At 45.3% G+C, this 24,490-nt stretch overlaps 1 protein-coding gene across 1 annotated transcript in view; it reads right to left on the bottom strand.

Moving 5' to 3' along the window:
• Positions 1–24,490, bottom strand: part of LOC128303300 (stress-activated protein kinase JNK) — a 284,621-nt gene that overhangs the window by 175,051 nt on the left and 85,080 nt on the right. Inside the window, exon 2 of the mRNA XM_053040209.1 lies at positions 4,817–4,842. The gene's annotated coding sequence lies outside the window, so the exon portion shown is untranslated. The remainder of the gene's footprint in view (positions 1–4,816; positions 4,843–24,490) is intronic.

Consider the following 24,490-nt stretch of genomic DNA (forward strand, 5'->3'; position numbering starts at 1 on the left):
CCTTTTCCATCACTGGTCCGAAACCATCTCGCTCGAAAAGGAGGAAGTTATGTTATCTTATTTAAAGTTTTCCTCTGGCCATAGCTTCGGAAAAAATGGAACTTCATACCAAGCCATTGGCAAATTTTTGTGTCACCAAAACGGCGTAGAAAGGCAATGTGTGTGTGTGTGCGTGGGTGCGGAACATGAAACAAGGACGAAGAAGTAAACTCCAAAAGGCCACATTTGAGGTTATGGTACAGGCAAACCGGTGGGGGGACAAACAAAAACATATAAAAAAAATGGAAAGCAGTAAAGAAAACCACACACACCGGATGTGCGCGGCTTTCGATGGCGTTTGGCAAAAGGGCGAATAAATAAAAAAAGCAGCACACACACACATCTTTCGTAGTCCGCGTGTAATATCACACGCCCAGTCCCACGGTTCCGGGGTTTTCCGGGTTGGAAAGTTTGTCATTTTACCCATGCTGCATTGCTCGCTCGCGGCCGAGAAGTATTCGGTGATGAATTACTTTTTAATGATGCGTGTTGTACGCGAGATTACTTTGTCGACATTTCAATCGGTTAGCCTCCAAAAAAAACGAAAGCGACCAAGCGCAAGGACCGTCGCAAGGAGTTTTAACTGCGGGAAAACTTCTCGCCGGGCACGGTGCAAAACTTTGCCCCACATGTTCGTACACAGAATTTTGGAGCTTTGTTATTTGCTTTTTATTACAATCCTTAGGTTTTGACCAGATGAGACTGAGTACAAAATGGAGTTTTCCATGTGTTTCATCTTACAGTTTTACAACAATATCCGTTGATTTTTGTTTCATGAGGAAAAAAGGGAAAACCCCTCACAAATCACAACCGTTACGAGGTAGATTTAATAACCTTGTTAGGTGGGCTCACCAATGCAGCTCGGCTGGCGAAAGGATTCGAGCAGTCGAGCACTGGAGTGCACCCGGCAAAGTGGGAAAACGCAAAGCAAAAACCCTTCAAGTGACATTTACAGCAAGGCACAATTTTCACGCACGCGCACCATCGGGAAAACAATGCCTCCAGCGCTGGCTCGTTTGACGTTTTGCCAGCCGTGGTTCGGTGAGGGCGCTGGAACAACGTATCCTGAACATCAACAAAACACACTTCTAGTGGTATGTGTGTGGGTGTGTATAAGTGTGCGTACTTTTGAGACCAGAAAGAGGGAGAGAGAGAGAGTCAGAGTGAAAGTACCTACTAAGAGGGTCCTTTTTCGGGAGAGTGAGTGTTCCTTGCGGGAAATACTTTCATAGCGAGCCTTCACCGTGCAACCTTTCGAAGGCACCACACCACGAACCGAATGGTCAGAGTCGAAGAAATTTCTAACCCGTACGGATGACGGCCGGTTCGGTTCCGGATGGTTCGCGTTGCGTTTCTGAGGTGGGAAAAAAGGGCAGGATTTTCCTTTCCCAGGTGTGGTTCGGTACGTACAAATCGCTAGTGACGTTAATCAGTCGGGAAGCTGGGAGAAAATCCAAGTGCAACAGTAATTGCTAGAAAGTAAACGACAAGTTGTACCACGCGAAAATACATGGGATGGGTCGGGAAAACCCCCGAAAGGGAAAGGTGAGCCTGCGAGCAGACAACAAGCCCACCTTTAAGCAAACGGCAGAGCAAGTGCGTTCCGTTCGTGCACCTTGTGAGTGGCTGGTTGGTGAGTGAGTGAGTGAGTTTACGGTGCTCACCGCGGCGTTCGCTCTATCTCTCGTTTGATTTTCCGGAAAAAGAAAAACCCGGAACCAGGGAGAGCCGTGTTCCGAAACCCCATCAACACGGCTCTCTTTCTCGCTCGCTCGGTACTGATGCTGGCGCGCGTCCATCGGATTTGCGCCTTCACATTTCGCCACTCACTACCTCACAAACGCCACCCTCACCTCTAGCCATCCGTGTGCTGCTAAACACTAAATGCGGGGAAAATTCACTCGTGCGAGCATCAAACGGCAGGACGACGAAACCGAACCGAACCGGGCGGCGATGAAAAATCGGACCAAATTATCAATCTTCCGCTCGCGTTCTCTTCAGTCTTGTAGTGGGTATCCGGTCGTGCGCGTCGCCACATATTTTACTATCGCCGTCGCGTAACCGTGTGTCGTGTGGTCGCGGTACGGAAAATTCGTCCCATACGGCTGATATACACAAATAAGCGCGCGCTCGTGTGTGTATTTTTTCCATCGGAAATAAGCGAAACGTCCGCCGTTTTGGTCGAAGTTGCAGATGAAAAGTTCCTTTCCGTTCTGAAGCGTTAGCGAATTGAATTGCCCCAAACGCGGACGAAACACTCCGGCCCATACGCACCTGGTGAACGAAGCATCACACCACATTGCGTGCATTCACAGCGAGTGTTTCGTGCTGGAAAAGGGAACCGCAGCAGCGGAAAGAAAAAAGTGTCGCACGCAGAGTGGCGTCCGGGGTGTGTTGTGTTTAAAAACTCCCGGTGCATTTCCAGGGGGGCAAACCCGGTGGTCGTTTAGAACGATACGGTTGTGCCGGTGTAATTAAAGAGCAACGAGCAAAACGTACACACTGGAGCCAGTGAAAATGTGGCTGGGGGTTAGAGCAGGTTGCATAAACGCAGGTCGTTAGACGCTACAGCATAAGGTGGGTGCACAGCACACACAGTCTCGTTTGTTGTGGTTAACCAGCAGAAATTAATCAAAGCAGTCTTGCCGAGCTGATCGTACAACAGTGCAGTGTGGTGTGAGCTGGAAGTGCATTTCCCTGCAATCTTGAAGGGTTCGTTTTTTTTTGTTGCAAGCCTATTGAGGAGTAGTAGTGTGTCTGTGTGTCGGTGTGTTGATGTGTGTAGGAAAGTTGGCTTTACTGAAAATGTTAATGTAATCCGGATGAAAAATGTTCCAACACCTCGACCAGCCACGAGTGTCGTCGAATGTTTGATAAGCGGTGGTTAAACGCGCGATTGAATTGTGTCGTTGGTGCTTGTAAACAACACACTCACCCGGATCGTATCGGATAAGCCTTTTCAGTGTTTAGTGTGTGTGTGTGTTGATTTTTGGTGTTTGGTGCTTTCACATTAAAGGTGCCACCAGCCAACGTACTAGGGTGCCGAAGAAATGTGTGGCCACAAGTGTTATTTGTCAGCAGAGCTTATCTGATGTAAGTTGTTCCTGTTTGTGTGTTTTTACCCCCTTCTCCATGGGGTTATTGTTACGTTTGGAAGGAAGGAAGGAGTTGAAGAAATGGTGATTATTGGTATCATCACCGGAGGGACAGATTGAGGGTAAAAAAAATCTTCTAAAATACTTTCTGCAAGAATTCAATTGAAGTGTATCGAATAAATCTAATTTGAAAAGAAATTACCCTCGGATGCGGTTTTCCTTTCCCTGACTAATTCGATTCGATAAGGATTCATCTAATCAACGGGACCAAGTGTTCTATCAGCTCGTAAACTCCCTCCGTTCGGTTGGGATTTAGTTTCTCGGCTTTGAAGCGTAACATTCCGCTTCTGCCCACGTGCATCTGTTCCATCTGTTATCGAATACCACAGTTTGAAAAAAAGTAACTTAGGCAACGATTATGAGCCCTTAGTTAGTTCCATAGTTGCCGCTAGGTTGGCTGGTTCGCTTGAGGGCTACAAATTTAAAGTAAACTTACTACCGTGAAGGGTGGATCAGACACAAATAGCGAAGGCACGTCCGTTCATTTTAATAAGCCCACCAAAGGCGACTGCTTTAACGATTCCCGCTCACTCACACACACACACACACACACACACACACTAACACAATATCCGACCTAGGCAGCATCGAGGGTGGTTGATTTTTGTGCAATAATATTTTTCCACGCCTCCCGGCTGGATGGGCCACCTTCCAATCCCTCCGGAGGGAAGACACCCTTGTCGGATTGAATGCGTTGCCATAGCTGTGGCACCCTTCGCGCGCGCTTTTCTCTATCGCTTCATTAGATTCGTCGAACGTACCCTGGCAATGTCCTGGGTGCGAGTTGAATTGATATAGCAGAAATTTAATTTCCTGCTCCGATTCAGATTTTCCCCCACGGCTTTAAAATTCGTTCGATACGGATGTATGCTTACGCTGGGCTCGACTTCTTATGGCTTATGAAGTGAAATGATGCTTCCGTTCCGCATTTGTAGAGCTGTCCGGAGGAGAGTTGAAACGGAGTCTTGGATAGAAATTGTCCTTAAGGAGAAGAGGTTTCGTTTCCTACCAGCATGGTCAGTGCTGTGGGTCATTGACATAAGGCGGAAAATTTCCCTGAATAAACTTGCCATGATACAATCCTCTTGAATATCGATTGATTTTTGTCTTCCGAAGGACTTTCTGCAGTGCTAGCCACACATAAACGTTGGTACCTTCTCTAGAAGGTCTTTAAGGAGCAAGTTTCGATGTTTTATTTCGGGTCACTTACTGCACATACATACAGCTGAGAAGCCAGACGGCCATAATCTACGGTTGCTATGGATATTTCCTAGACGGGTATTTGTTTCTTGCAGCCTCAAGCCCGAACCATCGATCGTATCGATTGGATATTAATTGAAAACGTGCCATTTGCAATCGGCACGCGAAAGCTAACCCTCCCCCTTCCCTCTCTGTCAAAAAAACCCGGGTTCTGCTTTATCTTCGCTGTTCCTTCGCGAAGGATGTTTTCTTTTTGCGGTACAAGTGTTTTGGCCCCATTACGAGTCGCAGCGTTGCTTCGATTTTCCCATTGCTCATTGGTATGCAACGAAGAAAACGAGCCTAACTCGGCCATTAAATAGCAGCCAAATCGTTTTTCTTGAAGGTGTTTCGACTATTTCATTCTATTGATTGATACTTACTGCGTTCTTTGGTCGGCCGTACAAACCTGAAGATAAAAGAGAAAAATATGTGTGTTTAGTTGAATGATTCTTTTGCGGAATTTCGATTCGATAATGGAATGGATAAGTTTTTTAGTGGAAAAAACACAGCTCATTGCATTCAACGTATTGCAAAAATCAAGAATACTGGTTTAAATGATAGAAGGTTCAAAAATTAAATAAAACATAAAATTTTGTTTTACACATTGCATATATTTAGGCGCTTTTCTATCCTTTTCCATCTTTGCGTCCGAAAGCGTTCTGGTGTAAATTGATGTTCGTATCAGCTTGAAACATCCTATTTTGACTTGGTACTAATCTGATATCTTCTTTATTTTATATATTACATTTTGAATTTATTCCCTTGCTATAAACTGGGTCTTGTCAAGTGAAACCATAAATTGTAATGGAAGATACATATATCCTTGGGTGACAGGTAACATTTTTATGTAATTTCTGGTTTTTATAGGAAAACCTAGACAAACTATGAATTGAATCCACCGGAATGGCAAACGCTCACCGCTCACCTGTTTCGAAGCACCCAAAATCTATAAAACAAAAGCACGGGTAGTATAAACATGATTAACACTAATGAACCTAAGTTATGTCAGGTATGTCAAACAGCGTTTCAGCCCATTTAACCGCTAACCAAAAGTTTTGCCTGGTAGTGCGGCAGAAACGTGATATAAATATAAACTTCAACCTCGGCATTCTTTATGGTTTGCCTTCATATTTCCAGCATCATTACGATGCTGGGCGGTTAGGCAACGACAACAATAATGAAAAGAGAAGTTGTAGTTTTTTTTACGATACATTAAACACGGTCGGTACCGGTTGGTTCGTAAAAAGGCGATTCATGTTTAGTGCTAGTGCTGGTAGGTAGTACAAGCCGTGTAGCCTGTCCCGCGAAGGTATTGGTAAACCATGGAACCATTAAATGGGATGTAAATGGCTCGGGTGTAAATTATTACTTGTTACATTCGATAATGCTTGGCGGTGGATGGGCGAAGTGAAGTTCGCCAAGCTATTTATATTTTTATCACTTCTGTTTACGTTTGTTAAATTAAGGTGTTCATGCAGACAAGATAGCGTTACCACGAAGTTATTACTAAAATAATCACGAGCGTGTGATAAGAAAAACCCAAAAGGGAACTGCTTATAGCTGTTATCTTCAAAATAAATATTCCATTAAAGCTAGTAAATCTGAAGCAGCATCGTCGTGGGGTTAAAGTAAGCATACTTCGCGTTAAACCTGTATCACACATCCTTTCGTAAGCTGATGTAGTGGAATGTAATTAAAAATTCAAAATATTTATCTAACAGCACATCCAACAGCTTCACATCGCTGGGAAAATTACGTCCTCGATGTGGACGAGTAAAGCAAAAAAAAGGTCACCACGCATGATGCTGTGCCGTTGGTGTTGTAAAGCCAGCCCGGGATCACACAAGTGGGCCTTTCGGTACGCAAGATGGGCGCGTTTCACCGCCCTTTACCTCACCCACCAGAGGCCATTACACTTCACGTGAGTTGTTTCATCAACCACAACAACATCAGCTTTCGGTTGGTCGCTTGGCCGTGCAGTGCATGCAAGCAAGGTTGATTTTAAATTCCAGCCCAACACAGCAGCATGCGGTCTGTTTCGGTTTTGGCACCCGAAATGAAGACGAATGTCTTCATGCTAGCCGGGTACACACGTCAAGAAGCTGGCGATGAAGGGCTCTTTTTTGTAAGAAGGTATATACTACCATTACTCGGTGCTTGGTGCTGGCAGAGAGATACTGAAACCGGCTCAAGAAGCTTGCTGTGAAGAAGCATGCTTTGCACGGGGCGGATAAGGACAACCGCTTCCGGCAAGCGGCAGCGACAAACGGTTGATTTGAGCGGGAAGATAAAGTGCGCGTAAGCGATACCAGCTTTAACTTCTCACTGCCACGTCGGGTGACAAACACACCGTGAAATGATGTAAATAAATAACAACATTTTCCTGTTGATTCATCTCCGTTGGAGTGTGGTTTAAACGCGAGCTTCCAAGAGGGTTACAGTCGGTAGGAGTTGTAAGGATTGAAGCTCAAAGTCTTCGTGACGTTATTTCTTGCAATGTTAAACAATATTATTTTAAAATTTGGTTCTTTAAACTAAATAGTTAACGCCTAAAATGTTTGGTTTTTGAAGATTATATCCATCTTCTTGTGATCGAGAAAGTTGATAAAGTAGAGTCTGTTCTACACACTGGGGAGAAAATCTTTCAAGTAGTCGCAACATCTGAAAAGTTTCTCGAAAAACTCATTGCGTGTCCCCCGGTTGATAGTTTTCCTTTATCCCAATTCATCACTCTCATCGTAAAATTTTTAACCTCCAACCAAGCGCCCAGTTCAGCGTTAACTGGGTGACAGATTGTATGGTTCGTTTACGGCTAGCTGGGCGTCTCCATCACGCTCCACGCCCGTTAGTGATTGGGTGGAAAATAAAGGAAACCATCCGATTGTTGGTACCATTGCGCCTAGACCACTGGCCGGATCTGCTTGGAAGCCAAATTACAGAGGGGAAATTGATTCTAACCAAAAACTTTATCCGTCTTTTTCGTGCGGTTCTAGGATATATTTATAGACCGATCCTCTACTTTCCGGCCAGCCTGGCAGCTGTTGCTGTTGCAGCTTCATCGATAAAATCCATGGAAAAAATGGATCTTGTTTGAACATTTGAACAGAAAACAAAAAAGGGAAAACATACTAACCCAAACTTCCCAACTCGGCCAACGAGGTGGATAAACGTGTTTTCTCAACATCGCGTTGTTTAGAATGGTGCAAATCTTTACAACAAGCTGCTTGTCGTTAAAAGTTCCATTTTGGGTTGGGTGCTCTTCTTATTCCTTCATTTTAGGGGGTGGTCAAAGGCACACAAAAACCCTGCCTTGTGAGGGTTCCATTTCCCGGAAGAGTTGTTTAACAGTTTCACGCCCTGGTTTAATGTTTTGAGTAATTGTTTGCTAAAAGCGATGTGCAAAAGGTGCTTTTTTGACCCAAAAGGTGGACACGAAAAAGGCCCGATGTCGGGGAGTGCAAAACGTTAATGATGGTTGAGACAATAATTGTAAGAAGTTGAGAGCGTAACGAGGGGCATAACGCAATCTGTTGCAGGTGGAAGTAAGTTTGTGACCGCAGCGAAGGGCTTGGCAGTATTTTTTTTTTGTGCGAAGTGCAACAACATTTCATTCAGTAACAGTGTGTTGTTTGCGTTAAATTCAGGAAACAATTCTTTTCGCGCAGCAAAAACTTGCTTCAATGACAGCCAGCAAAGCACCTTTGTTGCGAGGTTTCTTGCTGAGACTTTGGAGAAAAGCTTTTCCGGAAAAATGGAAACTGTGCATGCATCTGCATGCATCGTCACACCTGCACGCGGGTGACAGGTGTTGCTGTAGGTGTGTGTGTGTGTGAGTATGGAGGAGGAAGAAGTTGTTCCGTGTAGCCGAAGGAAAGCTAAACGGAAAATCTGTTCCTTTGGTGTAGTTTTTCCCATTTCCCCGGACCGGTTTGCGGGCCGTTTTCGTCCTCCCGCCCTCCCAAAAATATACCCCACCAACATCAAATTACGAAGTGCCTGAAATTTCGTGTGCTGCGCCAGAGTTTTGTCGCTTTTGTTCGAAAACGCCATACTGCGACCGTAAAAACCACCAACCACAAAAGAGCGATAAATTTCTGGTCCTCCTCCTTGGAGAATAACGCTGAGCGGAGACAAAAAAAATGCACACAACTTCGCTGTGAAAGTGTTGGGCCCGAGCTGAGCTCCCGAGATCCGAGCCTTATTACCCACAACCCGAACGCTGGTTCCAATTTTTTTAGACTTCATTGTACCAGGTTGTGTTTGGTTCGACGAACGAACACAAAAAAAACCCCGCCCGAGCAAGAACTGGCTAAGATTGCAGGTTCGGAAAGTAGCTCGAAGGTGGCCATATCTGCAATCCCACCGGAGGGAAACTTCCAGCCAAAAGTGAGGCTGCAGTAACGGGAGAGATCGGAGCACAGGAGGTACACGGAGTTCGAGATTCACCGCAACTTCCAGCAAGAAAACTACCGAAATCACCTGCTGTGGGTGGAAAACTATAATGCCAAAAAGACGATTGTTGTCGTCGGATGGCAACTCGTAGCGTTTTTATCTCCCGTTGTTGCATGCATGTGCATCGGGTGAAATCGGGGTGCTCGAGACAAATAAATACCTGTTCTCCACGTGTCCAGCGAAAAGGGGAGCAGAAGGGAAAGCTTATTACCCTGCGCGCGACGACACACGGGCTCCTTCCGCAAGGGTGAAAGTTGAATACGCCATTGTACTCCACCCGGAAGTGAAACGCGGGAAATGGTCTGCAGGCGCATCAGGCGCACTGGAAGATACGCTCGATTCCCTTGCCTAGCAGGAATGTCGTCGAGAGCAGGAAGCATCCCAAAAGGATATTCCATTTTGTCCCATCCTGTCCGACCATCCTGTGCGGTGCCGTGAATGGATGTACCGTGCACGATGCCGTCTCCGACCCGAAAAAAGCCCGAGCATCGTTACCATTTTAGATGATTTCCTTTCGCAGTTTTGCTACACCATGCGGGAACAATACAGCGCTGAGCGAAAATAAAAATATAGACCAAACAAAAAACAATAAACCCACGGAAAGTCCGCTTCTTTTCAAACACTTTCTTCCGGAGCTCGGGTTTCATATTTGCGAGTTTACTGCTCTATTCCACCGATCGACCGTTTGTGCAGCCCGCTGGTTTGGGGGGGATGGTTTGCACACAGCTCGTGTGACGTTATTATGTTTTGTTTCCCCGTGACATGCCAAGTTGGCGAGTTCCGTGCTTTCTGCGTAACAATGCGGTGCACAAAACTGCACACCGCCGCCGCACCATTGCCATTGTGGTTTTACATAATGGACAACTGGCCTTTGCCATGCAGGCGGTACCCGGTCGGGCAGAAAATTCTTCTGCCTGCACAAAAGGTCCACCGTTTCTAGGCGGGATGATTATGACGGGGTTGACCAAACCGACCAAGAACGGAGGGGAGAATTCTCATAAAACACAACTCAACACTCCAGCACGCTAAATGCAAAGAAGGCGAGCTGCGAGGGCAAAAGAAAAGCATCACCGGAAACTTTTTCCGATCGGTTGGATGAGAAAAAAAAACGCTCGAGCCAAAAAATCATGCTGTGCAGCCAACACACAACCGAACGGGCGACACGGTTCAATGCAGCGCTTAAATGTATGTACGGGAAGGTCGTACAGCAACTAGGGTGGGCCCGGAATTCATTTAAATATGATGAATTCACTGTAGGTGACAGCGTTGGGTGGTTAATAATTTAAAATTCTACCGGAAAACTAGTTCACTTCCCACCGTTCGCCGGGAATGGAGTGTTTTCTTCGAACCCGGTTAATATCCTTGTGGTTGGGTCACTTTGGTTACACAATTCCTCGACCCCGGTTTCAGCCGGATAAGCTTGCGAAGTAGCGGCAAGAGCTACGTTTCATTGGAAATTTGTAGCTGCAGCGATAGAGTTCCGCTACGAAACATACGGAAAGTTCACTCTTAAATAATTGATTATTTCTGTAATGTTTTTGGGTTCTACAATAAGTTTTATCAAAGTTCCCCATTGAATTACTTGAAAATATATTGTGAAACACTTTTCAAATTATGAGAAAAATTTTTTGAGGTCTGCAAATCAGTTTCAGCTGCATTAGAATCAATGGGACGTGCTTCAAACGTATTTAAAACGTCATAAACCACGCTGAAAGATGTCACTACGTAATGGTACTAACTCTTTTGGGCTTTGGTTAGTAAATTGTACATTTGTTTACCGGAAAAAGGCTGATTTTGAGCCTTCATGTGCCATCATCATATTTGAAACAATTTCAACATCTTCGTCGATTGAAACCTATCATCAGCGACGGACCTCTAGCGCGAATGAAGAATAGTCAATATATTCATCCATTTCGCCCATGATTTTCCATTTGTTTTACGCTTTCAGCTCGCCCACGTGGGCACCGGAACGGTACCGCATGTATCTGGACGGAAGCCGCGATAGCGCCCGACGGTTCGCCTGTGACTTTTCCTGGCTGCGCGGGAAACCGAATGGGGTGGTTTGAAATTTCAACAGGAAGGAAAATTTATGTACCACATGATAAAAATGTTACTCGAGTAAAATGGATGGCAATATTTCGTGTTTGCCACCGTGTGTCTACCGTTGTCGCTTTTCCGGCGGGACCCGGACGGGGGATGGTTAATCGAATGGGTTCATGCGACGTGCCACGGTGTGTTTGTTGTTAGGTTTCCTGACCGTAATCTGACCTTCCTTGCTTTAGTTTTTTTCACCCCCACTCACACACACACATCGGAGCTAAAGTACCTGGTGGGATACACTTCCTTACTGTCCCTTTTTTCATATTGTTCACAAGTATGTTGCTTCCTGTTCAGGGGAAGCTTTTTTATTCTTTATTAAACAAGGATTATTGCTAGGCGGTGGTGATTGGGAGGCAGAAAGTTCACTGTGGAATGTGTATTGTAGTGTTGTTATTGCCTCTTTCACATCAGCAACAGGACATTCGGTTGGCATTCCAACAACTTTCCACCACCACAAAGCCCTCCCCGCGCGCTGGTAACGCGGGCTGCATAAGTACCCATTTCCTATTCATGTCTCCTTGCACAACCTTTCCACCTTGAGGGGATGCGGTGCTATCGCGTTCACTGGCAATTATCGTAAATTGTCGAGTGTCACGAGAAACAACATAAGAAATATATTCCACCCATGGTTTGAGGATTTATAGAGTGCATCGCTCAGTCTGAACCCAGCCCAGGCGCCGACGTTCGATGCAGTACCTTCACCCAGCGAGCGTGCGATGGAATGAATGGCAGACACCCGGATTAGCGACACAATGGCGAAGAGAGAGAGCGTAGGGGGAAAAAATGCGAGAATCTCTGTACCATCATCAACAACATCATCAGCATTATCATCAGCTGGTTTGTTGCTAGTGCTGAACCAGATAGGTTAGGCGTACTGCACACTGTCCCACCCTGGATGTCTGTGCTCTGGATCGTTTCCGTGTGGAAACAAATAAGCAAAGCAAATGATAATAAAAAAAACAATCTCCAAAGCTCATTGCAATTCTCTATGCGGTCGATGTACGGATGTCAGGAAGTGAGTGCATTGCATCGGATTGAATACATCCACACAGAACACAGCAGAGAACAAGCTTAAAGGCGAAAAGCTGCAATGGAAGGTATTTGTGTGTGGACAACGGCAGCTGGACACGGTTCGGGTTCCGTGCATCGGGATGGTCTTACAAACTGGTGAACCTGGTAAAAAAAAACCCGCTGCACCAGCAAGAAAGTGCACCGAAGTACTGTTCTGCAGAGGGAATAACAAAAAAAAAACCCTTTATAAGAATGACCCTTTGCCTGCATCGTCAATAGAGCGATAGACGGTGGACATTGAAAACGTAAATGCTTCCGGATGAAATTGTGTTAATCCACTGTAATGTGTAGAGATGCAACAAGCAAATAAAAAGTGCTTTGTATTCCATCCAGATCCAAGCGGAGAAAAGTGTACGATCGATGGAGGCGCCCAGTAGCTCATGGAAATGATTAAAAACTTAACAATCCGGTTGGGATTGTTACGCACAGCATTGATGGATTGATGAGAAAGAATGCTGCAATAAGGGAAAATCAAACTTACAAAGCAAGAACACAAAAATAGAGTACCTTGTTCTGTAAACCAAGCGCCCAAGTGCATGAAGCAGCTTTAACAGCGGAAAATACTTGAATTGCAGTTTTTCCCCCGATCCTGTTCGCCGGGAAACAATACGCAAGTGAAGAGGGCATTTGCAGGCTATTTCAGACGGTTTGGTAGTGCTTTTATTTTATGCCTCTTCGCTGCTGGTTGCGCTTCGTTCGGTGGTGCACTGCTACTTGTTGTACAACGGCCCTGGCAACATCGTAGACGACGAACCTTTGGCTTAACTACCACGCTTCCGTCTCCCGTACCGCGTGTACGCGCCGCCATGATTTACGAGCATCTCAAGAAGCACCTCGTGCGTCGTGGAATTGTTTCTAGCGTTTTATTTCTCCACCGGTTCTCCACCAGCGCTCCCCCATTTGCGGAAGCTATCGTCGTCAAGGGCGCTTAGGTTAGGGCGCGCTTCCGAGCGCAACAACCAATGCCGTCCGTGCCCCAACAGCGCTACAAGATCAGCGGGTGGTGGGCTGCCTTTTTTTATGTGCACATTTGACGGATTCTTCACTCTCCCTTGGCCCGAAGCATCGGTAGTAGTCGTGGAAGGAACCAAATACCAAGAGCAGCAAAAAGCAGCAAGGCTCTGAAATGGGGCGCTTCGACCGACAGAGACCCTTATTGGGTACATAAAAGAATTCATTATGCTTCCGCCTTTCATCGGCCCGTGCGCCAACCGAGGTGGATCTAACAAGTTCATCGTCAAAAAAGGAAAAACAAAACCTCATCAGTGATCCCTCTTGCACTGCCTGACGTTCACTCATTTCCGGTGATTTGTCGTAACCTCGATGAAGCCTCGGTGGTTGTGGTGGTGGAGGTGATGGGTAGGTGGATTGCACCCCGTTTGTACCCGCCTGCATTGTGGGTTAATTGAAAAACTATCACAATCCAAACATACCTACCCATGAGGTGGGTTAATTTTTGCTTCATCACCGCGTATAAAAAGAACGCGGTTACGCGATTGAGCTCTCGACCGCTGCATCAGGTGTATTAACGTGGATGAACGTATATATACTCCTCCAATTAAAAAAAAACATACACCATGAAATGCATCAGTGAGTGGTAGAAGTGGGAATGGTGAGTTCATTACGTGTGCAACCCGACTGCATTCTTCTGGCGGTTACTGATTCGGGTGCGTGACGAGCAAGGGGTGCAGGATTTAAAATAATTATATTTTCCTCTGGCAACAGGAATTTAAGTTGGGAATTCGCAAAAACTGGCATTATAATGTGCACTTTCGTGGTAAAACGTTCAACATACATAGGATTCCTTGACGACTGTAATTTTCCATGAAAAAATCCTTGAAAAAGTATTGATTTGACCGTTTTTTGACAGTACCTTAAACACATTAATGAGAGGAAATCATTAAACACTTCTGTTTTTTTTCGCCACACAGACTCCCAACATGCGGATCGCTGCAACAAATCCCGCCAATCCCGAAAGTATGGTTCCGATCGTCCCAATGCCACGTGCAAACCAGATCCTTCTGATTGTTAGTTGGGGTCCGATTTTTTTTACCCCATTTCGGGAGAGAGGTTGAAATTAACTTCCAATTGGATAATTCCAATTTGTTGCCGCTCCCGCAGGCCAGCATAATGGAAAGCCCATTTATTTTCCAATTATTACCACCATTTATCATCATATCGAGGGGTCTTGGCGGTGGTATTGCTGCTGGTGCCAACCTCCGCGGTAACCCGAGGTACCTTTTCGCTACCCCTCCACGGATGCCAGAGGTTTATCAGGAACGCATCAGATTGAAACTAGGAAGGATGAAAACGGGGGCAACGAGTGGCCGATTTTCTCGTTATCCTCTGGATGCACCGGCAGTGCACGTTTGCGTGGCCCAATATGTAACGAACGGCGTGCGAAAGGAGTTGAGAGAACCAATCGATGGTTAAACAGCAACAACACCCTCTAGCTGCTTCTCTTCGGGTGAACTTCTGCCTGTGCGGCTATGTCATCCACGTCAATCGGGTGTTCGTTTTTTTTTTTCGTCAGCCCTTTTTCACTTTATTTATTTGCTTCCTGCATCCCGGTGATCATAGCGCTATGGAGTTGAGGTTGCAATACAAAAACGTAGAAGCAACTCAAATCGATCCTCTCCGGATGCGATCAGGACGAAGGAACCGATGACGGGGCATGACGCAGTTGGGTGTGCTTTATCGTCCCAGCTGGACCGGGGACCCATCGCGTATGGGCCTTGATTGGGGCTGGGCGCATTCGTAACAGGTTTATAAGCTTAAATTGTGTCCCATTTGTATGAGGGCGCATGCATGTAAAACGCTAGATGAGGGAATCATAAATAGAGGGTTTAGTGCACTTTCGCACGGTGAACCCTAAAAGCGACCGGTAAATGTGCGACCAGTGACACAGATAAAATAACACACCGCCTCTGCCAATGCCGCTTCTTGCCTACGATTACGGGGTTTCGTGATTAAAATGGCTTTCAATAAATGGTGCGCTGTGGCGCGGCACCGGAAATGGTTTGGGCGGTGAAAGCAGCAGTAAAGCAGCGCGCAAAATAAATAGAACAAAACAACCTTGTAGCAGCTCGTTCGCGTCGAAGCAAAGTGTCGGAAAAGTGCGATGGAAAAAGTTGATAATTGCTTTTAATGAGTGAGTTCAGAAATAAAAGACACCGTCCGGCACCGTGGATGGGTGTATCAAGGCTGTAAGCGGATGGATTGCTGGTGGCCATCCACCACCGCCAGCGAGAAAAGAGGGAAAGATGATGTAGGTCGATCGGAAAAAGGATTTTGTACGAGTGCTCGTATGTAATATCCGGTCGCTCGATGGTGGGGATTGAGCCGATTCACCGGATGGTGGAACCGGCGGATATTTTTATGTTTTCAGTGCCGCAAAAGCAGAAAGATTAATCACCTCCAAGCAGATGATAAGCACCGTCGCTCGGGGTGGTAAGTCAGGGCAGGAAGTGCCGGACCGGATGGTCCGCGGGGTAATGGACGGGATGAAGGTTCCAATGCCTGTGCACGAGCGGATCGTGCATATGTTACATAATCTGACAGGCGACAGACGACGGACAAGGTTCCTGTCACACACTCCAAAGGCGAAGCAGATTTAGCAGAGTTTAAGGTCATGGAAGTGTTGTGTTTTTTTCCGTTTTTTCACGATTGTTTTGGAGTAAGAACATTAACATTGCAGTTAAAGTGATTAAAGCTGGTTTGTTTTCAGTAAAAAAATGAAGCTACTGTTAACAATCCAAGGAAATGTTTGACCGAATAGCTTTATAGTGTGATCGTGTACGGCGGGTTGCACAACTTTAGGCGTTTTTGTCAAATGTTTACCATTCAAGCACTGAACTCCGCCGAGCCTACACAATGGTTTTCTAGCTGGCCCCAGATTCAACGCCAGATGCAGCACCAGATGAAACCATTAAGTTAAATCAAATCCAAACAAAAACACCCTCGAGATATCTGCAGCCACAATCAGGCATCTGATGTGTCTGCTTACCAAACACCAGTAGAAAGATGCACTCTGCACCGTACTCGTAGAAAAGCACCGAACAGAAGAGTCTTCAATCCAGTGTTCCCACTGTGCTTTGTTGTGCTAGCAAAAGGTGCTGTGGTGAATTAAAACCAGCTGGAGATGGTTTTTTTTAGCTTGTTTGTTTGTAGCATGCAACTCTCTGCCGAACACGAGCGAGGGCTCACGTACACGACGAACAAACAGTGAATTTAAATCTCAAACACGAAGCGGTATGATTTTTACTATATAATTTATCTTTTATACACTTCTCACGGTTCATCATTTTGTTTGCTGGGAGACGAAAAGAGTTTTCGGTGAAAGAAGGAAAAAGTACGACGGCAGAAGAGGTACTATAAGATACGTTATCATTTTCACTTGAGGAATCTTGCACTCTGTTGTCACTGAGCTCCGTATGGTGACGTGTTCCATGGTTCTATTGCTTCTTGTTCACACATTGTCCGTTCTGTACCGGGTGAAACCATTGTAAAACCTTATGCAAACAAATAGAAGAAAAAGTACTCGGTGTCGCATCTCAGAAACCACACACACACACACCATCACTAGAGCTGATGACAATGTGTCAGCCCATGGTGGTATCTTGCTCCTGTAAGCAATAGCACACTGGTGGACGCATTTCCCGCGCAAATAAAACGTTTGCCGAGAGCAAAAGCAGGCAGAAGCAAACGAGAAAGATTTATGATTTTCAGCGGCACAGCTAGCGGTGCCACAACTACCGCAGCAGCCGGGCAAGTGGTACTCAGTCACAGGTGACCTCTTCCCGGCACGGTTCCACAGTCCCAGCAGTTTGGCGGTGAACAGCATCCGTGATCTTCGTGCGAGCTCACGTGCGTCCCGGTGGCGACCATATGATGAACGACGGCATGTTGCATGTGTTGCACCGATTGCGATCACCACCGATAGCGATGTCTCCGGAGTGACAGTGAGAAATTATGAAGCATGGTTGGAGTGTCCTCCCGGCCTCAGTCGCACGCGGAATGTGCAACAATGTGTCGTTGCTGCTGAACCGTAAACCCGGGATGCACATGAAGAAACGTGGGTTTCTAGTCAGCCAGTGTGTAATCATTGCACCTTCGCCTTACCCACCACAGGGGGAGGACGGAAATTAGTGGGAAAGAAATTAAGTTTTGGTTTGGTGAAAATTAGGCGATAGTTAGTGTGTGGCACGAATCGACGGTCCAGCTGCATGAGACAAATTGCGTGCGCGTGATAGATTTGAAATGGCCAGGACCTTTGCGCGGCCGACATTTATTAGACGCCGACGTGTCCCCATTTTTTGCTTTGGGAATCGTTGCGGAATTTGGAAAATTGTGCCGGAGTGCCCTAAATGCTTTAGGTCAATAAAGTTGCGTCTAGTGAAACTTGGTGGTAAAAACCGTTATACAACATGTCAAATAAAATTAAAAGACAACTTCAACTTCAACTGTAGCAAAAGAATTTGCACATTTGACCCATTTTGTTTGTGCAAGTGTGCGTGGAATGCAGCAAACTTCTTCATTACGTATGAAATAATTTGCAAGCAGCAGTGACGCTGAAGGTTTTGCGCTTATTTTCTCGCGTGTTTGCACCCAGATCGTCGTCAGCTCAAAGGAATTTTGTGTGAATTATGTTGATCCAGTGCCACGAGCCCATACAATTCGCTGGAACAGTAAAAGGTTCTTCCAGCTGGTACGACCTTCCTCGCGCTCGGTAAATACACGTTCGTCACCGGGCGAACGTAGCGACCTTGATGCGGGCGAAGGTGGGAAATAGGTTTAGGTTGGTATGTGAGGCGAATTTTTCGTAGGCCCCCTTATGTGTCTCGGCTGTGTCGCGTACGGTGCCGGCAAGTCGTAAAGAATATTAATAAATATTTGTTTGCACCGAACAAATGCCAACGAATCTTTGCGAATGCGCTTGTATTTATGTGGCGAATGTGTGCCCCTTCCGATCGAGGTACGATTGCGGGTGTGGAAGTTTGGAAAATTAATTGAAAATTCTTGCCACCACCCCCAATAGCTACGGCCAAACCTATCACAAGCGCTGAGCAAGGCGGTGGGGCGGTGGAAATCTAAACGCTGCCGGGAGATAGATGTTGATGATGATGCTCTTGATTAAAGTCCTCGGCAAGTGTCCCGGGTTAGTGGGGGTTTGCAACTCCAACCCACATCCCAGCTCACCGCCACTGGAGTATGTGTATTTGAATATGTTGCAAACATAGGGAAAATAAGACGAAAAAAACCCCGACATTCTAAGAAAAAGGGGTCATGGCGACTAGGGGCGTTATGATATGGTGATGGAGGACGTTCTGCTCACAAGCTGGTAGTATGGCAGTGTGGTGCTTGCCGAGCCGGATTGAGAGCCCTTTTCGCTTCGTTTCTGCTTTGTTTGTCTACAGGCCGAACTTTATCATTGCGTACTGTGTGTACACAAACAAAAAACGAGAAACTCCTAACCCTAGATGAAGTTTCACCACCTCCAGTCCGGAAGTCAAACGGCATTTTTTGCGTGCCTTTGAGTTTATTTGTCCGTGTGTGTGTGATAATTCTTCTCCGGGGAAGCAGGTTTTTGACAATAAGCTTGCAACGAAAAGCATAACTTAGTGTAGAATGCTTAATTAGAGACAATTGTTTTTCTTCGCTCGTGCACGTATATCTCATGGTGGCGTTCGATGATCCCTAGGGGTGAGCCCGAAGTTTATCGTACCATTAATCGTGTCCTGTTAACGAGAGGGTGTTTTTGGAGAACACACTAGAGTTGAGAACTAAAAAACACCTTGTTTTTTGTTTCTGGGACCAGTGAGTGTTTGGTTATTTCATTATGCAAGCACGCTTCTTGAGGCTACCGCTGCTTGGAAGGTAAAACAATCCCCACTACACAGCACACTCCATCGGCAGGAGTTGTCGTTTGAAGGGGCGACCGGAAAGGACATCTCTTCTTAAAATCCGAGCCTCTTTGTCGTCTGGCTACGCAATGTATGTTTAGGATCGCTATTAGAATTGAAAAGCGATTTCCCCGAGGGCAACATGGACGAGACGTTCCATCATCACCAGCACTGGCTGCTGACAGGCCCTACCGAACTGGAGCGTGAGCGCGACGGAACAAGTGCTAAACAACAGTTGAGGGAGAGCAACAACAGAAGAAAAATGAAGAAACGAAACATTTTCCTAATCAGGTGTCCTGAACAATCGGTCGCAAGCGGTGGGTCGAACGGTGGGGACGAGATTTGATTGTTGGAAAGTTTGCCTCGAGTTGTTAATGCAAATCCGTCCTTTCCCTCGCTACAACGCGTCCGGTAAAAACAAAACACTCCCACGCATACACACAAGCGTGGGTTGCGCGCCGCGGGAAATGTCCGGTAGAGTCAATATTTTACTTTCGTATTTGGTGATTTTCAAGTGACAAGAGCGTGTCCGCCGTGTGTTTTGCGAAAATCTCTCGAGAGGGTGGGGATTTGTTTTTGATAGGATTTTGTTATCACTTTAGGAAGGTTGCGTCCCGTTCGGGGGGGTCACATTGTTTGAGTTAGCTGTTGCGTTAAAGTGGGCACAGTGGGATGCATGATAATCTGCTGTAAGTGTGAAATCCTAGTGAACAAGGGAGTTTGGTGGGTGGCAGTAAGAAATTGAGGCACGCATTTCGGAAAACTATTATTGTTGCATGGTGGTACACATTTGCTTAGTGTGAGATACAAAAGGCTAGAGTTTTAAGTATCATTAGTCCCCAAAACATAATGTTAAACAAAAATGGATTATAATAACTCAATCCTAGAAATGGCTTACGCAATTTAAATCGCCGAAATATAAGCGTTTTGTCCTGCGGATTGCATATTTGTGGGCGCTTTTATTGACGACAGGCCCGCTTTAAATTGGACCGGATAAAATCAGTTTGCTTGATTGTTTTGATGAAACTGTCCCTGTACAATTTTTTAGGCCTTTCATCGATACACTCACCCTCAATTTTTCATACTTTAAAACAATTTAAAGATGAGATTAGTGTAAAAATAACGCAAGAACCACAACGATAAAAACCCAACTATCAAGTACCAAGTCGATGGAATTTAAATTTCTAACATCTAACATTGCTGAATTACACGGGAATCGTTTTAGTTCGCTTTTTTTTCGTAAAATCATTTTCCTAAAGGTAATTAAAATATAAATTGTTTACGCGTCCTCCACGTGCACGCCATGCCACGGTGTGCGAATGAGTGTGCCTGTGTGCGTGCGTGTGGTTTATTGCGCAAACGATCTGTCGCTACAAACGATCTATCTTTATCTGTTTCCATCTCCCATTTATTGTGCCCTACGCTCTTCCGGCCTCCAAGCTGGAAACGCCAGAGTCGCCACTCGCCCCTTGGCTGCCGGAAGGAAGCGGAAAATCCAGTGGTTGAGGTGAAATGATAAATAAAGCACTCCGTCACAGCGTCACCACCGTCGGCACCGGAGGGCCACTACACACGCAAGTGTATCGCGCAACGTCCAACGTCGTTACACCGATGGTGGTGATAAATCATCGGCGAAAACCCATGGTCCCCGCGGTTTGAAGCGGATGGGAATCGAAATGTATGACGTGGTGGCAGTGTTGATGGTTTTGGTTCCGTGTTTTCGTGGTGTGGCAAACGTGCGGCCTAGTAAGAAAATTGGAAAAGAAATGTTCACTTCTTCGTTTAGCGGCTTCTGCTGATGATATTCCGGTGATCTGATGGAAGAATCTTGGAACGAGAAACGACCGTTACGCAAAATACGCGTCCAAGGTTCGGTCGCTATGTGATGACGAGTTTTCCACGGCAGCAGTCGGATCTGTTTTTTTTTGCAGAACAGATGTCACGTCCCGCGCTGTCTGGTCACCGGTACACCGGTCGCAACGTTTTAATCGGAGTGGAAAATTTTAATTAGCTCTCAACAGATTTTTCCACCTTTTTCCATCGCATACTCGCGTGGAAAACGGTATGCATGGCGCACGAAAGAAAAAAGAAATATAACAAACACTTTCTCGCTTTCACTTTTGTTACAACGACTGCCAGTTTGAGCGGCTATCATCGGGCTTCGATCAGTTGTGATGATTTCCCGACCGTCCCCGAAATCATGCCATGCCAGTACAGACAGTTCAATCTGCGAGGTTCATCAACATCATTAATATTTATAGCATTGACAAAATGTAAACATTCGCGTGGATTCCGCATTTTCATCCGTCTCGGAAGCGGCGTTTAAATCGATTTTTTATACGCTTATTGCTTTCATCGGGCAGAGACAGTTCCAGAACAGATCGATGAAAGGAAAAGCGATTTGATGGAGAGTATTTTCGCTTTTTATATACAAAACTTGACGAAGAAAATGGAAATGAAAAATGATTTTATCAACGGAAAGAATATTTCACCACGATGAAGGTCAATATTTCATCGACTTCAATTTGATCCAAACGATTGACAGACCATTCCCGCTTGCGCCTGCCTCAGTATGCCCATTGTCCTATCATGTTCCTTCCAACCAGATTCAACACAATAATTCAAAACAAAACGCTGACAGCCGTCAGCTTAAAGTGTCATGTTTTGCTCATTAAAATGTACCGAAGCTACCGTTTGCTTTGGGTTGGAAGCTGCTGATGGATTTATATGCTCGCGAACCGCTCATGTTGATTGATTCGCTATAAAACGCAACATTTCACCATTTTTTTTTCAAGGTTATCGACGAACGGTACCACGTGCTCGGATCGATGCGATGGCGATCAATTATGCAAATCGGGGATGCAAATAAAGATTACTAGCGAAGCGATTTGCTAGACCTTGGGGCTATCCGAATCGGCTGGAAAGTGACATGACCCTTGCCAAACAAACAAAAAACTAAAAGCATCATTCAAACGAAGCGATAATGTAAAAAAAATTCAGTTCTGACAACATGTATCAAAACGATTATTTCATGTTTGCTCATAGGATGGTGCTTTAAATATTTAAGTAATGACAATGTAAACAAGAATCTTGTTCAAACAACCTGCACTTCAAAAACTAACCTTTAAAGCACCGCAGAACATTTAAAATAATCCTTTCAATGGTGATGGTATACTTTTAGGCACAGGGTGACCCAACAGATGATAATTGGGGCCAGATCGTATTCCTATTGAAAGGAATAGTAAAACTTTGTTGCAAATTTGTTAGTTCTGTTAGCAAATATTACAATTAATTGCCATAATTGACCAGTACAAACATTTATTTTTATAACTGGATTATATTCACAAATCTTGCCTTGCTGCTTTTCTCTGCTTTCATGACTTCAGATAATTTCGATCTACGATTTATGGCTTTTTTTTAATTACAATTTACGGGAAATTGGTTTGAATAGCCTGGAAATAAAGGTTTTGCAATAAAAGCATATGGGAATGTTTCTAAAAAATCTATTTCTTCACATTTCAATCAACAACTATTCCGCCCCTAAGTTCGTTTCGTTATTCTTTTGACATATTAACCCGTTCCAGACACAAAAAACGCCCCAAAGCAATCGTTACTGATAGTGCAGGATGCACTTTTCACGAGCATCACAGTGAAATTTAATTAATTTGCCAAAATCGTCAAGCCATGATCTTGTTTTCGTATGCAATTGCATTTCTATTCATCGCGCCAGTCCGCGATGGAGGTTGCTTAGGGGGTGGCAAGCGCAGTGCAGGCAGGGACTAAAAGCTGCGAAACAGCAACCCCACAATACAACCAGAGGAATGACGGATGAGAAAGATAACAAAAAGCACGAATTCGGAAAACTATCTGTTCGTACAAATGCGTTCAACGAGCGGGAAGGAACGAACAACATCCATGTTCCAGCGAGAAATGGAAGTTTGTTTGGCCGTTTTATGGCTTCAACGAGCAGTTCGCATTGCAGTTGTGAATCGGTCGTATAGTTTGTGTTTACAATTTTATTTGGCAATGTTTTTTTCCCTCCTTCTTCTTCTCATACCCTTTTCATGTTCGTGTCCTTTTCAATCTCATCTCGGGGATGGGTGGACGCTGTCACCATCTGTTTCTGCTGATTGCCTCGACGCGAAGGGGATAAGTTTGGAGAAGCGAATTTTAAATGAAACTGACACCCAACTTGCGGCACAGGGTGAAATAGAGAGACAGAGACAGAGAGAGACGGGGAGGCATAAAATCCCGAAGAGCTTGTCCTTGTCCTCTACTACTGCTATTCCGTCACACCGAATTCCAGAACCGTCCACCACAAGGTTTCCTCCAACGGGCTAGGTTGGTGTGGTGTGCTGCTATGCTACGTGCTATGGTTATTTGTGTACTCGCGTGTGCCACATGTCAGCTTCATCAAACTCATGCGGATGGAGGAAGGACCGAAGCGATGGAAGTGGTTTATGTTTCTATATGAACGATGGTTTCTTTTTTTCCTCTCCACCACCGTTCGGTGGAACAGAGTCCAGAGAGGGAGTTTCCCACTGGTGAAAACACTGGTCACTTCAACCGCCCTGCGGTACCATCCTTTTAACCTCTGGGCGGCGTGAGGTTTTGAGTGCGTCAAAAAATTCGCCTCGTCTGACGCACACACGATTTCGGGGACCCGATTCCGTCATCTAAATTGGATGATCGGTTTGCGTGTCGTTGTGAGTGGGTATAAGCACTGTTTATATTTTGTCGCTGTACAAAAAAAAACAACCAGTTCGTTTTGCTTTCAAAATTAAATCAGCACGGTTCGGGTGCACGCATGTGTTGGAAAAATTTAATATGTGAGTTATCGTGGTTTGTGTATTTTTTTTTTCGTTTCGTTTTCATAAATGTCCACTATTTTGCTTTTCCCTCTTTTTCTTTGCCTCTAGCGAACATCAGGGGGGGGCAGTTGCATTTGAAACAAATCACACTTTTGCACGGAATTATGTCGACCATGTTGGCCCTTACGGTCGTCCTGTTAAATGGTTACAACCATACCAAGGCTGTTAGTGGACACCACTGCTGGTGACACAATTTATGTATATTTCCTAACGACGTTTTTCCCCACACATCTCTACTCCTCCCGTACGCAACACTTTCCACCCAACACTCATTGCCATTTTGCATTGGAGAGCTCGCGAGGAACGAGTTGGCAAAAATAAAATCTCATCCACAGTGGTCGATTTTATCGAAGCCGGAGGAATGCTATTGGTGAGATATTCCAATATTAACACCAGCTCGGTGTAGGTGGTAGAGCTGATTTATGATCAATGTAAATGGCATGGTGGAGCGGAGGAATATTTGGTTCGGAAGTTTCTTTGATATCACGTTCGACCACTCCGTCAGTTGCAAGATGTTAGTCTGTGTGCGCTTGCTGTCAATGGTGTGCTCGGTGTGTGATTTTATTTTGCTTTGAGGAAATATTGACCACACCTTCAACGGTGCACCACCAAATTTCTGGTTGATGAAATGAAAACGAAACAATTTGTCATTTTAATG

Source organism: Anopheles moucheti, chromosome 3, assembly GCF_943734755.1.
Source record: "Anopheles moucheti chromosome 3, idAnoMoucSN_F20_07, whole genome shotgun sequence".
NCBI classification, from domain to species: Eukaryota; Metazoa; Arthropoda; class Insecta; order Diptera; family Culicidae; genus Anopheles; species Anopheles moucheti.